Source organism: Lonchura striata, chromosome 1A (genome assembly GCF_050655825.1).
Source record: "Lonchura striata isolate lonStrDom1 chromosome 1A, ASM5065582v1, whole genome shotgun sequence".
In the NCBI taxonomy this organism is placed as follows: Eukaryota; Metazoa; Chordata; class Aves; order Passeriformes; family Estrildidae; genus Lonchura; species Lonchura striata.
Genome location: NC_140741.1, coordinates 8491236 through 8504685, shown reverse-complemented (window position 1 = coordinate 8504685; position 13450 = coordinate 8491236).

Below are 13450 nucleotides of genomic sequence, written 5' to 3'. Positions count from 1 at the left end.
TTGATCTACTTTGGACTCATGGATGCTCCAAGGGCTCTTAAGGAAACATATCCAGCAGGTGTCTGGATATGTGGATTCCACTCACACAAAAGTATTTTGCAACCCCAAATTCAGCTCAGCTTCAAGCAGAAAGGAGACAGCAAACTCCACACTGCTCCACAGATGAAAATTACATCAGGTGAAGGTAAAGTTCTTCAGAACAGTCCTGAGCATTTAATTTCTGCTCAGATTTTCTTTGACAGATGGGTCACACAAACTCAATATAAAGTCTCGCTGAAAGAGTTTTGCAAAGAGAAAAATTGCACTATTTTATTTTAAAAATGATCCCGGGCCTTTTTCTGAGTTTTCCTATACGGGATTTCAGAGAAACTGAAACCAGCTTACAAAAGAACTCAACATTTCAAAGGATTGCTATTTTCTAGTGAAAACTGTCTGATCTGTCCTTCTCTCCTTCTAGTCACCCTTTTATCTTTGTGATAACAAATACTGATATGATATTACTGATATGATTGTCTGCATGCCTGGCACAAGAAAGTCTCATTTTTTATTCTTGTCAGCAATTCCTGTACTACCTTGCGGGACTTTGATGATCCTTGTGTGTATCAGAATATTCTGATACCCAGTGCATACTGTTCCTACTGCTGTCCAAGAGACTTGCAAACAGCCTTTCCCTTTCCACCTCATCAGAAACTTCCCCTCCAGCTCTGCTTGGCAGTGAAAACTCTTTATTTGCCACCTTTTTCTGAATATTTCCGCTGGGTCAATGGGAGAAAAAAATAAACCAAAAAACCACCACAAAATAACAAACATAACAAAACAAACAAACAAAAACCCCAACAAACCAGAAAGTTGGGAAGTTGTTGATGGAGAAGCACTTTTAAGGAACAACAATGAAATAAAACTCCCTGTTAGGTCAGCAGGAGCTGACCATCTCAGCAATGTCCTTATCTATCCACTTGCCCATGACACAGTTCTCCCATGCATTATTGGGGGGGGGTTAACGAAGGATTTTCTTATGGAGTGATGAAAAATCTCCTGAGCACTGATTGGTTGTTGGAAATAATGGTGGATGAACCCCTTTGGGCTCAGTACCTTTGCTCAGTGGTCTGTGATTTGCAGAGGACTTGCCTTGGGGATGAAGATGATCCCTTCTAATCCCATGCTAGTTTTTAGAGCAAAATGTGTGGTTCTATTGTTTAAAAAGTACTGTCCCCATTTATAAGTTTTAATAGATAGTAATAATTCCTCAGTGCAAAATATTAAGTCACTGTGTGAGCAATCCCTCCAAGAAATATTGTTTTCTTTAAGTCTTTAGCTAAAATCCTCTGCGGCAGTTGGGTTGTCTCTGATACTGTGTTCCTTCACCTCAGCTCCTGGGTTTGCTGAGATTACTGCCAGATTTCTTAATTCCCCCTTGTGCCAGCAGAGATGGTGCAGTATCTGTGGGCCAGTACCACGCTGCAGGATGTCAAAATGTGATTGGAGATGGTCCTGAAGCCTCCCTGACTTAAACTGCAGCTGTCATTTTCCATCAGTCCCCACTGCTGGAGCTTAGCTCCTGCTGGCACAGCACCCTAGGCACAGTTTAAGCCTTGCTTTTCCCTACAGGTCTCCACTTTTCACACAACAGACACATTTTACTCTCTCCCCCTTCTCCCCTCCACAAAATGCTTCCTCTTGTTCCTCTGACTTTTCTTCTCTGGCCCTGTTCCTTCTGTGACTGAAGTCTCATATGCTTCCTTCCCCTCACTCACACCCCATCCCTGCTTCCACCACAGTATTAAGCCATAATTAGTAGGAATAGAAAACAAAAAGCTTCTAAGAAACCCTTTCCTCCATTCTCAGTGTCAGATAAAGCGTATTTGCCATAAGGGTAGGGTAAGCAACTTGTCACCAGCATGAGACCCCACTCTTAGGATGACACTTCATCCACACTGCCTGGAGAGCTGTGTCCCTGAGGGGCTGGCAACCACAGCCCAGGCTCCCATTGTGTGCCTGGCCACACAGGCAGCAGGACAATGAGGGGCAGCAGGTGGGGCTGCAGTGGAGGGCAGGGAGCCCAGGGAAAAGATGAGCTGGGGCAATCCAGCATGCTGAGCAGCACTCACCAGAGACATTGCCACTGCCAAGTCTCTGGAGGAGCCCAGGGAGACAAGAGCAGCATGGAAAGGTTTGTGGGATGGTGAAGAGGCTCAGCACCTTCCTGTGCAAAGATTGGTACAGGGGAAAGTGCACATTTGTTAGGAAGTGCCAAAAGTGGACCAGTTGTATCCCAAACACCACTTACCCCTTCGCATTTGTTTTCCTCAACCCACTCAGTTACAGGTGGTGAGCTCAGTGATGGGATGAAACAGGGAAAAACTTCTCCAGAGCAGAAGCTGGCAGTGTGGCTTTGTTGCAGTTCATATCTCTCATCCAGACTACTGCATTTTTACCAGCTGGCCACAGGATAAACCTTCCAAAAGTCCATAGTGCCCAGAGGCCTGCCCCGACAGAACAGTATATCTGGGCAGGCTGATATTTACCCAGGGCAAGCTTTGCTGTCTAAAGCTGTAAAAATCCTGTCATGCTTTCACTCTGCCCTTCTACCACCTGTAGGAGGGAAAATGCCATGGAAGCCTTCACGTATTTCACCACAGGTGTGTAACACTGGGGCTACCCTAAGAGAAGTGGAGATGAGCCTGGGTCTCCTTGCTGGCACATGGGACAGCGTTTCCTCGGGTGTCTGACTGTTCCCAAATACAAATCAATGGCCCAAAGTTTTAGCCTTGCAATGCTCCCTTAAGTCAAGAGACAGATGAAGCAAAGTGGAAAAACAAGTGGACTGAGCCAGTCCAGCCCAAGGATACACCTAACCCTGTATTTTGTCTCCAGCTAGTCTCAAATTTCCTTTATTGCTTTCTTTTTGTGTTCCAGTGTCAGGCCTGGGTTTGGTGCTTCCCCTCCCTCTCCCCATGTTCACCCCTGAGCCCACCCCTGGCAGTGTCCCAAGCAGCTGTGACACAGGGAGGCTGAACAGAGCTGGCCATAACCCTTCTATCCTCCCTTGTCCATCTGTCTGTATTTGCCTCCCCCATCCTGAGCCTACATTCTACACACAAAAGTCCAAGCCCCTTGGCAGAGGGGGCAAAAAGTGGCCAGCTCTGTGCCAAAGCCATTGTTGAACACCCTGGCCTCTCCTTTTCCTCCTCAATAAACCCTCCTGTACTTTGCTGGGGGTTAGCTGGACAGAGAATTCCCTGTGATGCCCTTTCCCATTGCACCAGGATCTGTCTCTGTCCTTGTCCCACTGTGTGCAAGAGTGGACATTGGATGGTGGCAGCCAAATGGGTCAGTTGCTGATTTGCAAATGACTTCTTTCATATAAGTGGAACAAATGGAAAAAGAAGCTAAGGACACAGGAAAAACAAACAAATAAACTGCTGTCCCCAGGGTCCTCAATCAGAACCCAAAGGAAACACGGGAGAGCTGCAGGAATGGGACAAATGTACATCCCACTTCCCCACACACGCTCCCGTTCCCATCCCCTCGGGACACAATGGCAGCCACTGTGCCTGGCTGGGCCCAGCAGCTGAATAGCTGGCAAAGTGCACAGAGTCCAGCCTCAGAGCAGGGCTGAGATGGACATCCCTCCAGAGAAGTGTATCTGCTTCCCTTGGAGGCACAGGGAAGCTTTGGGATTTGCAGGCGCCCCATCCGGAGCTCCTGGGAAAGGCCTGATCCTCCCTGAAGCTTTGAGAACAGGGGGACCCCTCCGAGGGCCACCTCCAAGCCAAATGGCAAAAAGGAAGACAAGAATTAGGCTGGGAGATAGCTCTTCCCTTTCTGTCCCAGGAAAGATGAGTCCATTAGGGAACATCCTCTCTGGAGCCTGTAGGGAAAAGCTTGGAGGCTCCCAGCTAAAACAGTTTGAGTTATGTCTTCCTTGGCTTTCAGTGAGGACAAGCACAAGGATTGCCATTCTCCACACCGTTAGCAACATTGCATCGTGCAAAAGACCTTGTTCATTTATCAGCTTCCTTTAAAATCTTTTGTTCACAAGCTTACTTGTGTGTGAACAGAGGAAAAAAAAAAAAAATCCAGCTCTATCTAGTATCAGCCTGCAGCTGTTCACTGACAGAAGGATTCAAAAGCTACAGATATGACCATGGGAAAATCCACCCAAAGCAGAAGGAAGACACAGTAAGCAACAGCTGCATTGACAAGAATATGCAGTTTCTGTAGTGTGTGTGTGTGTGGGGGGGGGGGGGGGGGGGAGGAGCTACAGTTACAGTAAGCATCAGAAAGCTGTCTGCAAACATTATATAATTACTATTCAGCTCGGAAGATAAACCAAATTACCTCTACTTCTAACTTTCTCTGGGTATCTGATGCTCTTACGGACATATGTTCTGATTCTCAGCAGGGTTTGGAAATTCCAAGCCAACTTTGAACCATCTTCTAAGTGCTGGAGTCAGCAGATTTCAATCTGCCCCTGACTTTCACAGGAAAAAAAGAACAAAGTGGAAAAAAACCCAAACAAAAAACCAACCAACCAACCAACCAACAAACAAACAAACAAACAAAACCAAATCTCTGTCCCCAAAACTTGTTGAGTCTTCTCAAAACCCTACATATAATATTCTGAGTATTCATAACAGGGTTGTGTGTGGGACATAGAAGATGGTTTTTATGATGTTTTAATCCAAATAGAGCCCAGGAACAGGAGTTTTCTAAGTGTGTTCTCAGGACATAGCTCCTCCCTTGAGTCCTCCTTCCTTAGACCCTACAGCCAGAAACAGAGATTAGTACAGGCTTTCCCAGCTCTCCAACTGGAATTGGAATTCCAAAAGGAATTCCAACTTATATTTCTGTTTGCATCTCACCCTTGCAGGCCCTCTATTTTATAATTTACCACCTCAGGTATAAATAACTTAAAATACATAGCAAAGCAATGGTGTAATGTTTGTAAAAATAATCACGCTTTACTTGAGATGTGCAAGAAAATCTATAGAGCCAAAGAATGCAGCAGCAGAGTCTATCTGCACTTCCCTGCTTCTGGTCTTTCACTGTCCTTTGTCAGCCCTTTCCAAATCCTCTTAGGAGGACCCTTTTCTACTCCTGGACAGGGTGTTGCAACATCAAATTTAAGCCTTTTTTCTGTAGCTCCCCTTCACAGGTACTTGACTCATCAAAAAGGGTTCTTTTCTGCAGAGGTGTGTTCCCTTCTTGATTTTTTACCATCCCAAGCTTTCTTTGCAAATGGCTTCATAGCCCTTCTTCTAAGAGAATGCTTGTCCCTCAGTTCCCAGAGAATCTGCGTAACCTGACCTCCTCCAGGATGGAGCAATTCCTTTGTTATCTGAAGATAACAAACTCATTCAGATGCCAACAGTCTCTAAAAGTTAATCTATTCATAGAGAAATGAGTTCCCCTCCCTTCTTTCCAGGGCAACATTTGTGAGATAGTCCACCAGAGAAGGTGTTCCTATAAGTGTGGAAGGCATCTGTAAACTGAACCTTCCTCTCCAATTAGGGAGGTGTTTCTGTCCAGGAACTGCTGGGACACTGGAAAGGCAGTGCCACTCCACAATGTGCCATGGAGCTCATGGAAGACATTTCTCTACAGCACAGAGCTTTGGATATTTGTAAAACAGAAATGGTGCTTTCCTGATCCATGGGAAGCTTCCCTTCTGAGGATGGTGATTGGCATAAATGAGCCTTATTAATAAAAATTTGAAACCCAAAAAAGAAACAGTGCATGTCTGGGCATGAGAACCCACTCAGGGAAAAGGGCTCCCAGCTCAGCCAGCAGACAGTACCTTGGGAAGAGCTAAAGGACAGGATGAGGAGCTACCAACACCAGGAACCTGCTCCAAGAGGTTTTTGCAATGCCAAGATGAGGTGAAAGCCCAGGGGAGAGCTTCAGCACACAGAGAAGTGAGACAACAGCACAACAGAATTTTGCTTGGGGTAGAGATTTGCACCACGAGGGATGGAGAAGGACCAAGAGTGAAGCCAAGGGAGGAGACAGTGCAGGAGATTTGGAGGTTTCAATGAAAGAGAGTAGTGTGGGATGGAACATGTGTTAGTGATTTTTTTAGTTACTTAAGGTAGTTTAATTCCGTTCAACAAAAGCCATATTACAGATCCTGCATGCTACACCCTGAGCTATGTATATGCAATTATGCCAGTGACCAGCAAGCACCCACCACTGCTTCCTTCTGCTTTTCAGATACTCAAGAGACTTCAAGAGGATGGACAAGAATTACAGCCAGGCAAGCTCCGACCAGGCACAAGGATTCTTAGCAAAGAAACAGAAGGTAAGTTATTTCTTAACAAAGGTCCTTTACGAGGTTTTTCCAACTGATGCTGGTGTAGCACTGAGGCAATACCCAGGAAGACTGGGATGTTTTGGCTGCACAAGGCCCTGAGCAACCCAATCCAGCTTGGGAGGTGGCCCTGCTGCGAGCAGCGGACTGGACTAGATTAAGTCCATCCTAGCTCTTTATAAGAGCAATGTTTCCCTCAGACCTGCGTCTATTTATGTGCAGTAAAACATCTGGAAGGCAGCATAAGGTCACGCATAGGAAGCTGTGTCTGCCTGTTAACTCCAGCTCCAGATTCAGGGAAAACAGCAGGGGAGCAAGAGGGTGTCTTAGCTGAGAGTAAAAAGCCACATGCTGCCGGGGTGAGGTAGCAGAGCTGCAGGGAGGGGAGGACAATTCCTTGGACACCCCTGGGGAGATGCAGCCCTTGAGAAATCACTCACCACTGCCCAGCTGCTGCTGAAGTGTTCAGCTCCTGTGGAGTGATGGAGGAGCTTTGGGAGCTCTCCAGGGGCAGCAGCAGTGGATCTCACAGACACCTGTGAGAATTTCTTTCTACTTCACCAGGAGGGCAGCTATCACTTCACCAGCCTTCCTGACTCTGCCCAAACGACCTTCTCACCCACATTAGGAGTTTTGCCCAGACCAAACAAGAACCTCCTCAGACTTTGGATGGAACTCAGACAAAGCAGACATGACTTTGGCCATGCCTAACAAGGCACCTCAGTCAGCCAAAACCTGACTGTGTGTAAATGCTGAGAGATGAGATCTAAAATAGCTGAGGGCTGAGCTTGGAACAGAGATGTTTGTCACCCTCCTGCACAGAGGGACAGTGCCTGAGTTCTTCCTGTTTGCCCATCAAATGCCCAGCAAAGCCTCACCACGGGCAGAAGTGCTGAGCAGAAGGACATGGACAAGCCAGGGATGCTGAGGAGCTCATGGGAGACAGGGTTTTCTCACTGTCCACACTCTCTGAATTCTCAATCAAGACATTTATTCAAAAGCTATGTGGCACCTGTCCAGTGACTGAAGTGCCACTGTGAAAAGGGGCAACACCTTTCAAAATGTTTCAATTTGACCACTATAAAACGCATAGTTTTGGAGCATACTGGTGCTGGAACACTCAATTATAGACTAAAATGCTGCATTTCCAAAATAGAAGCAGAGAAAAAAGAAGCAAATGATAGCACTGTATTCAGGTGGTCATTAATATTACAAGCAATGTAGTATTCTAGGCTATTAATATTTTAAAAGCAATTAATTTTCCCAGGTGTAGATGTAATCAACACAGAGCTGAGTAGTAAAATATCCTGACTGTTTATCCATGGGAATAGTTTTTAATTCAGTTTTGCAGGAGGAAATTACAAGTAAAATAGTTTACCTCAGTAGAGAGAATTAATTTACTGTTTTATTTTGTGATACTATTGTTTTGAGGGTTTTATGTGATTGTATCTTTGTCGGGCAATAAAAGTTAATTCTGTTTGTTTGTCTGATCACGTTAAGAAGACAAAAATCAGCACATCTATAGAGTATTTCATTGTCTCTGGAATGCAAAGGGGACATCCAAAACACTGGTTAAGAGCTTTGTATTTCTCCATGGACAATTTTTGATGCTTTCACAGAGGTAAAAAGACCAGCCATTCTTCCCTTTAAAAATACACCTGTTTTCAGAATTTGGATGTGTACTACACATCTGCACACAATGAGAGGTCCAGCTTATCCCCATCCCACACTCATTCACGTGGCTTCCAAACCAAAATCCCACCCTGATGAAGCTCCATATAAAATATCTTGCTCTTTGGCATACAATATATGCCTCATACATTTCAGCAAACTATTCAGTGTGGGACCCTGTGTCAGGATACTTGTGTCACTACAGATAAACAGAATCATTGCATTTACCTTTCAAATACAGCTGCTCTCCTGGGAGTAAATACCGTGATTATTCAGCAGTTCACAGCACTCTTAAGACAACTAAAATATGCCCTTCCCAAATCCCCATAAAAGGAGAAATTTTCTGTTAACATCTTGCTTTCCTATTCCTTGTTTTTATAGACCTGGGCATGCTACACATGTGTATGAAATGTAAAAGCTTTGCCTCAATGTAGACAGAAAGCAAATAAAATGGGATTTAAGCTCCACATTTGTTTCAATAAGAGCAGAACCACCTGAGAGACCACAGAGAAAAAACTGAGCATTACTTTTGAAGGAAGGAAGGAAGGAAGGAAGCTATGTCACAGCAAGATGCTCTAAAAATTGGAGATCAGCTGCAGGTTTGGGGACAGAAAATCTTTTATTGATAAGTCTCAACAGTCTGGAAAGAAAAAGAAAACCTTGCACATTTAATGTTGAAGCCATTCTTGAACTAAGGATTGATACAAACATGCCAGCAGGTAGGGGATGCAAGAGGTTAACAGCAAAGTCATTTTAAGCAGAAAAGGAAGCTGATTCATAGGCAGTGAGGAGAAGAGAAAAAAAAGGGGGGGGAATTGTCACCTTGAGATTCTATCATATTATTAATGATGAAATAGATATCAGTGGTTCATACCTGTAATTTATCAGAACCGCTCTTGCTCTTTCAAATATCTGCTCCAAAAGAAAAAAAAAAGAAAAAAGAAAAAGAAAAAGAAAAAGAAAAAGAAAAAGAAAAAGAAAAAGAAAAAGAAAAAGAAAAAGAAAAAGAAAAAGAAAAAGAAAAAGAAAAAGAAAAAGAAAAAGAAAAAGAAAAAGAAAAAGAAAAAAAGAAGAAAAACAAGAAAAGAATGACAGCGTTTCTGTAGAGTTCTGCATGCCAGGGTAAAAAAATGTCACTTTCCATTGACTTCCTAGTGCATGGGAGGCACCTGCTCCCTGTTCCTTGTCCGGGTAAACGAACGCAGCCTTATCACCCTGCCCCACAGGAGAGGAGAGCCGCGGCTGCAAGGGACGCAGCACCTCTGCCAGATAAGGCAGTCATGTCAGCCTAGGAATTCTTTGGGCTAAATGGGATGAATGTATCGAGTCTTCCAGCATCAAACATCAATCCCAGGTACATGACCATCCTTGTAGCTTTTTTTTTTTTTTTTTTTTTTTGGACTCCTTTCCCATCTCACCTAAGAAAGAAATCTGACTGGAGTTGTGCACTCCTTGCACAAACACTAATCGCTGCTCTGAAAAAGTTTAAACTAGGGAATGAGAAAGGTTAAAGAAGAAACTTTGCATAAAACAGAGAGGAGCAATTAATTAAAAATATATTAACCAATCACACAGAATCCATTATTTAATGCTGTTAACTATTGAGCCTGCATAAAATCACCCGTTAAAGGTGAGAATAGTTTTATTACAGGACATGTTTCACCTGCTCAGTACTTAAGTTGTCTAATATGGCTGTTAATCATAAAGTTGCCACCACACAGTTATTTAGAGATGAAAAATACCTTGTATCATTAAAATACTCCTTGAAAATATGCAGAATATTCTGTGCTAGTCACATCCTTTCCCAGTCTTTCACCACAAACCAGAGGAAATAAAAGATAATTTTTATCATGTTTTTCCTGTTGAATGCACAGCATGGAATTATGTGATTTACTTTTGAACGGCTAAAAATCATATAAGTTAAGAATAAAACCCAAACAAACCCAAACCACCAAACTAGACTTCTTCCAGTGACTGAAACTGGAATAATTTTTTTTCAAATCTATTGCACATTTACTATTCATAGTGTTTGTTTGCTTTCGGGGCTTTCCTCAGCTTGGACAGTGGAAACACGTTCATCTGTTTCTTTTTTGGCTTCCAGTCGGTTTCACTTTCAGATTCTCATGTTTCACACTCAACTGCAAAGGAATACTTATCCCATTTAAACAAACAAAAACCCCGCGGTCGCCGGGCGCACTCACACCGTGTCTATTGCTCTGCAAAGCTTGAGCCCATCCCGTTCCCTGAAGATTCTCCCTGATGGTTCTCTGAGATTTGCTGGGGGCAGAAATTAAATAAATAGGAGTGATGACGAATTTAGGATTTATTAAAAAACCCCGAGAGTTCCGCAGCGCTCTCCAACAGAGGCCAATAAAATATCATTACATATTATCGATTACAAGATAATCGCGCGTCGGGAAACTGATGAGGAGCCGTGACACCGGACTTAGTGCCCTGCAGAAGTGTCCCAACACTTAAATAATGCCGGCGGTGTTGCCACCCGGCGGCTGCGATGGGGTTGGGAGCAGCACAGCCCCCTTCCCTCAGGGTTGCAGGGATGGGAAGGAGAAGCGGCTGTCCCGGGAGCGCGACACATCCCCGCGACTTTTGATTTAATCATTTATGCTTTTAAATGGGTGAGGCAGCTCAGCAAAAGAAGGGGAGCGAGTGCGAAAAGGGTGGGGTTTGCCGCTGTACTGTTGTATTATTTTTTGTTATTATCTTTTGCCCTTTTTTTTTTTTTTTTGAGAGGGGGGTGTTGTTTATTGGTGGTTTTGTTTTGTTTTGCGTTATTTATTTATTTATTTATTTTTCCGGAGTAAGGGTGGTATTTAACATATGGCACTCGGTAATCTCTACACGGAGGCTGTTAAAACATCTGCTGCCTCCAAACGCATGCGGCAGCGCCCGTGGGCACGGGGACAAGGCGAAGGGGCAGCTCGGGCACGCTGGCTCCGCTGGTCCTTGGCTCCCTGTCCGCCGGCCGCTCTTCCCAGGGACGGTATTTCCCCACTGAAAACGGGCACCGAGCACATAAAAGCCGTCGCACCGGGAGAAAGTGCTTTCGTTGTTTTGGTAGGGCTTTTTGTTGGTGGTGGTGGTTTGTTTTTTGTTGGATTTTGTTTGGTTTTTTTTTTCCCACTACGTTGTTGCAGATCAGCGGCACCTCCGCGTGCAGAGCTGGCACGCTTCCATTTATAATTGATTTAGGGCGTTGTTTTTTGTTTTTTTTTTTGTTGTTGTTGTTGTTTGTTTTTTTTTTTTTCTTTTTTCTCCCCACCATACGCCACGGTGCCCTCGGCTGCTCTCCCGGCTGCCGCCCCATCGCGGGGCGCGGGGGGCCCAACATCCCTTCCCTGCCGTGCCCCAGACATCACCCCACTTCGGAAAGTCGCTGCCGGACAATCGGGACACCCGTTGTCCTTCCCCCTCCGAAAGCCACATAAATCACAATCGCTGCATTGTCGGGCTACAAAGCCAGACGGGAGCGCTTATGAATTTAAGTTTGGAGAAGGAAAACGTGCGCTGACACAACACGCTCCCTGTTCGCAGGAGCAGCCAGGAAGGGGAAATGAATGGTGGAAGTTAAAGAGCCTTTCATTGCGGACCGCGCCGCAGCGGGTCCCGCTCGCCGCCCTCGCCGTGCGCAGGGGGGTGCCCCCTCCTCGCCGCCCCTCAAACGCGAGCCTTGCCTGGCACAGCTCTGCCCGGCTCCCGGGAGCCCGCGGCGCGCCCGCCGGGGCCACACACGATGCCCGGCAGCTCCCCACGTGCCGGCTGCGCCCGGGGCTGCGCGCTCCGCGGACGGGACGGGGAGTGCGCGGGGATGCGTTTGTGGGGAAATGCTTCTCTCGGCCGTCCCTCGCTACAGGGCGAAGGGGGCAGGCGACAGTCCCGCTGGCTTTTTGTTGCCCAAGTAGCGCTTTGCTCCGACGGGCGGGCTCGCTGCGGAGCCGCGTCCCAGCCAGCTTTTGCCGGGGCAGCCTTGCCGCCGGACTGCGGCGAGAGTCGGCACAGCTGTTCCCACCCCTCCCATCCGCCTCACGCAGAAGGGCGAGCGCTGGCGTGGGAGGGGGCGCCGGTGCCCACTCGCGGGCAAGGACGGCCGCTCGCCCGCCTTGCCCCCGGTGCCGGCGGAGCTGCCGGGGCCGGCGGTGCGCTCAGGTGAGAGGGCTCCCTCTGGCCCCATCCCTCCTGGATCGCTCTCGATGCCCGGGCATCATGCGCCCTTAAAATATAATCTGCCCGGTAACAATCAGCGCGCAGCGGCGAGAGCCCCAGAGCTATTGGCTATGCAAATAGCGGGAGGGGAAGCGGCGCCCCAAAGTCCCCGCTCGCACTTTTAAGGCGGTATTTCCGTGCCCACCGCCCCCGGCCCACCCTCTGCGCCGGCCGCCTGCGGGGGGCTGAGGGGCGGCCGCTGCGGGGACCGCGCACGCCGCGGGGCTGCGGCTGCTCCGCGCCCGCCCCGGCAGCGCCTTCCCCTTCGGGAGCCTCCTGTCTCCCGCAGCCGGCGGAGCCTTCGCAAAGTTGTCACATTTTGCAGGCGGGGAGCGACTACCGGCGAGTGCGAGCCGTGTGGAAGTCACCCTGTGTGGGACATAACTCCTCTTACCTCCCCCCTCCTCCCCAGCCAACCTTTTTCCCTCCTCCCTCCTCCCTCCCTCCTTCCTCCCTCCTCCGCTGCGTTTCCTAGAAAGTTGTATCAGTGTGGCCGTGCAACGCTAAAGCGGTTCGCCCGCTCGAGCCACCAATGTGTGCCGGAGGAAATACCGTGGTGGTTGTGAGATTTCGCCCCGAAGACGCCGCGGAACCCCCACCCCTCAAGGGTTTTTTGGGGGGGTTTGCTGTTAGCGGGGAGCTCTGTCACCCTCCGGCTGCAGGTTTAAGGAGGTGCCGGAGCAGGGAGAGCGAGACATGGATCTGGCACCCTGCTATGCCAGGATATTTTATACTTCGACCCCATCGTCTGGGTGGGTACCGAGGGGCACCCACAGTTCCTTGCAATAAGAAAAGGAGAGGGAAATTGACCGGGACGGGCTCCTCCAGAAGGCAAGTGTGGAACGGGTTTAATTTGGTTGCTGGAAGGAAGCAAAAGAGAAGCTGTCATTCGTGTCTGTGTGTCCCTATACGAGGGCCTCCTGGCTCCTTGTTAGCTTATAGAGAGGAAAAAAAAAAAAAAAAAAAAAAAAAAAAAAAAAAGCGCGTTTGATGTTACGTCTGACCAGCTGCTGTTCTCCATAATAACAAGAGAGAGAACTGCCTGCCCTGGCGAGTTGCGTCACTTCGCTTCAACTTTAGGCTAGAAATCAAGAGAGGGAGAGACAAGTTTCAAGGGAGGCAGGAGCGAGCTGGAAAGCCCTGCCGTCTTCCTCCCACCCACCTACCCCTCCTCCTTTACCTCTCTCCTATCCCCACCCCCTTCCCCCCTCCAAAAAAAAAAAAAAAAAAAAAAAAAAAAAAGGAAAA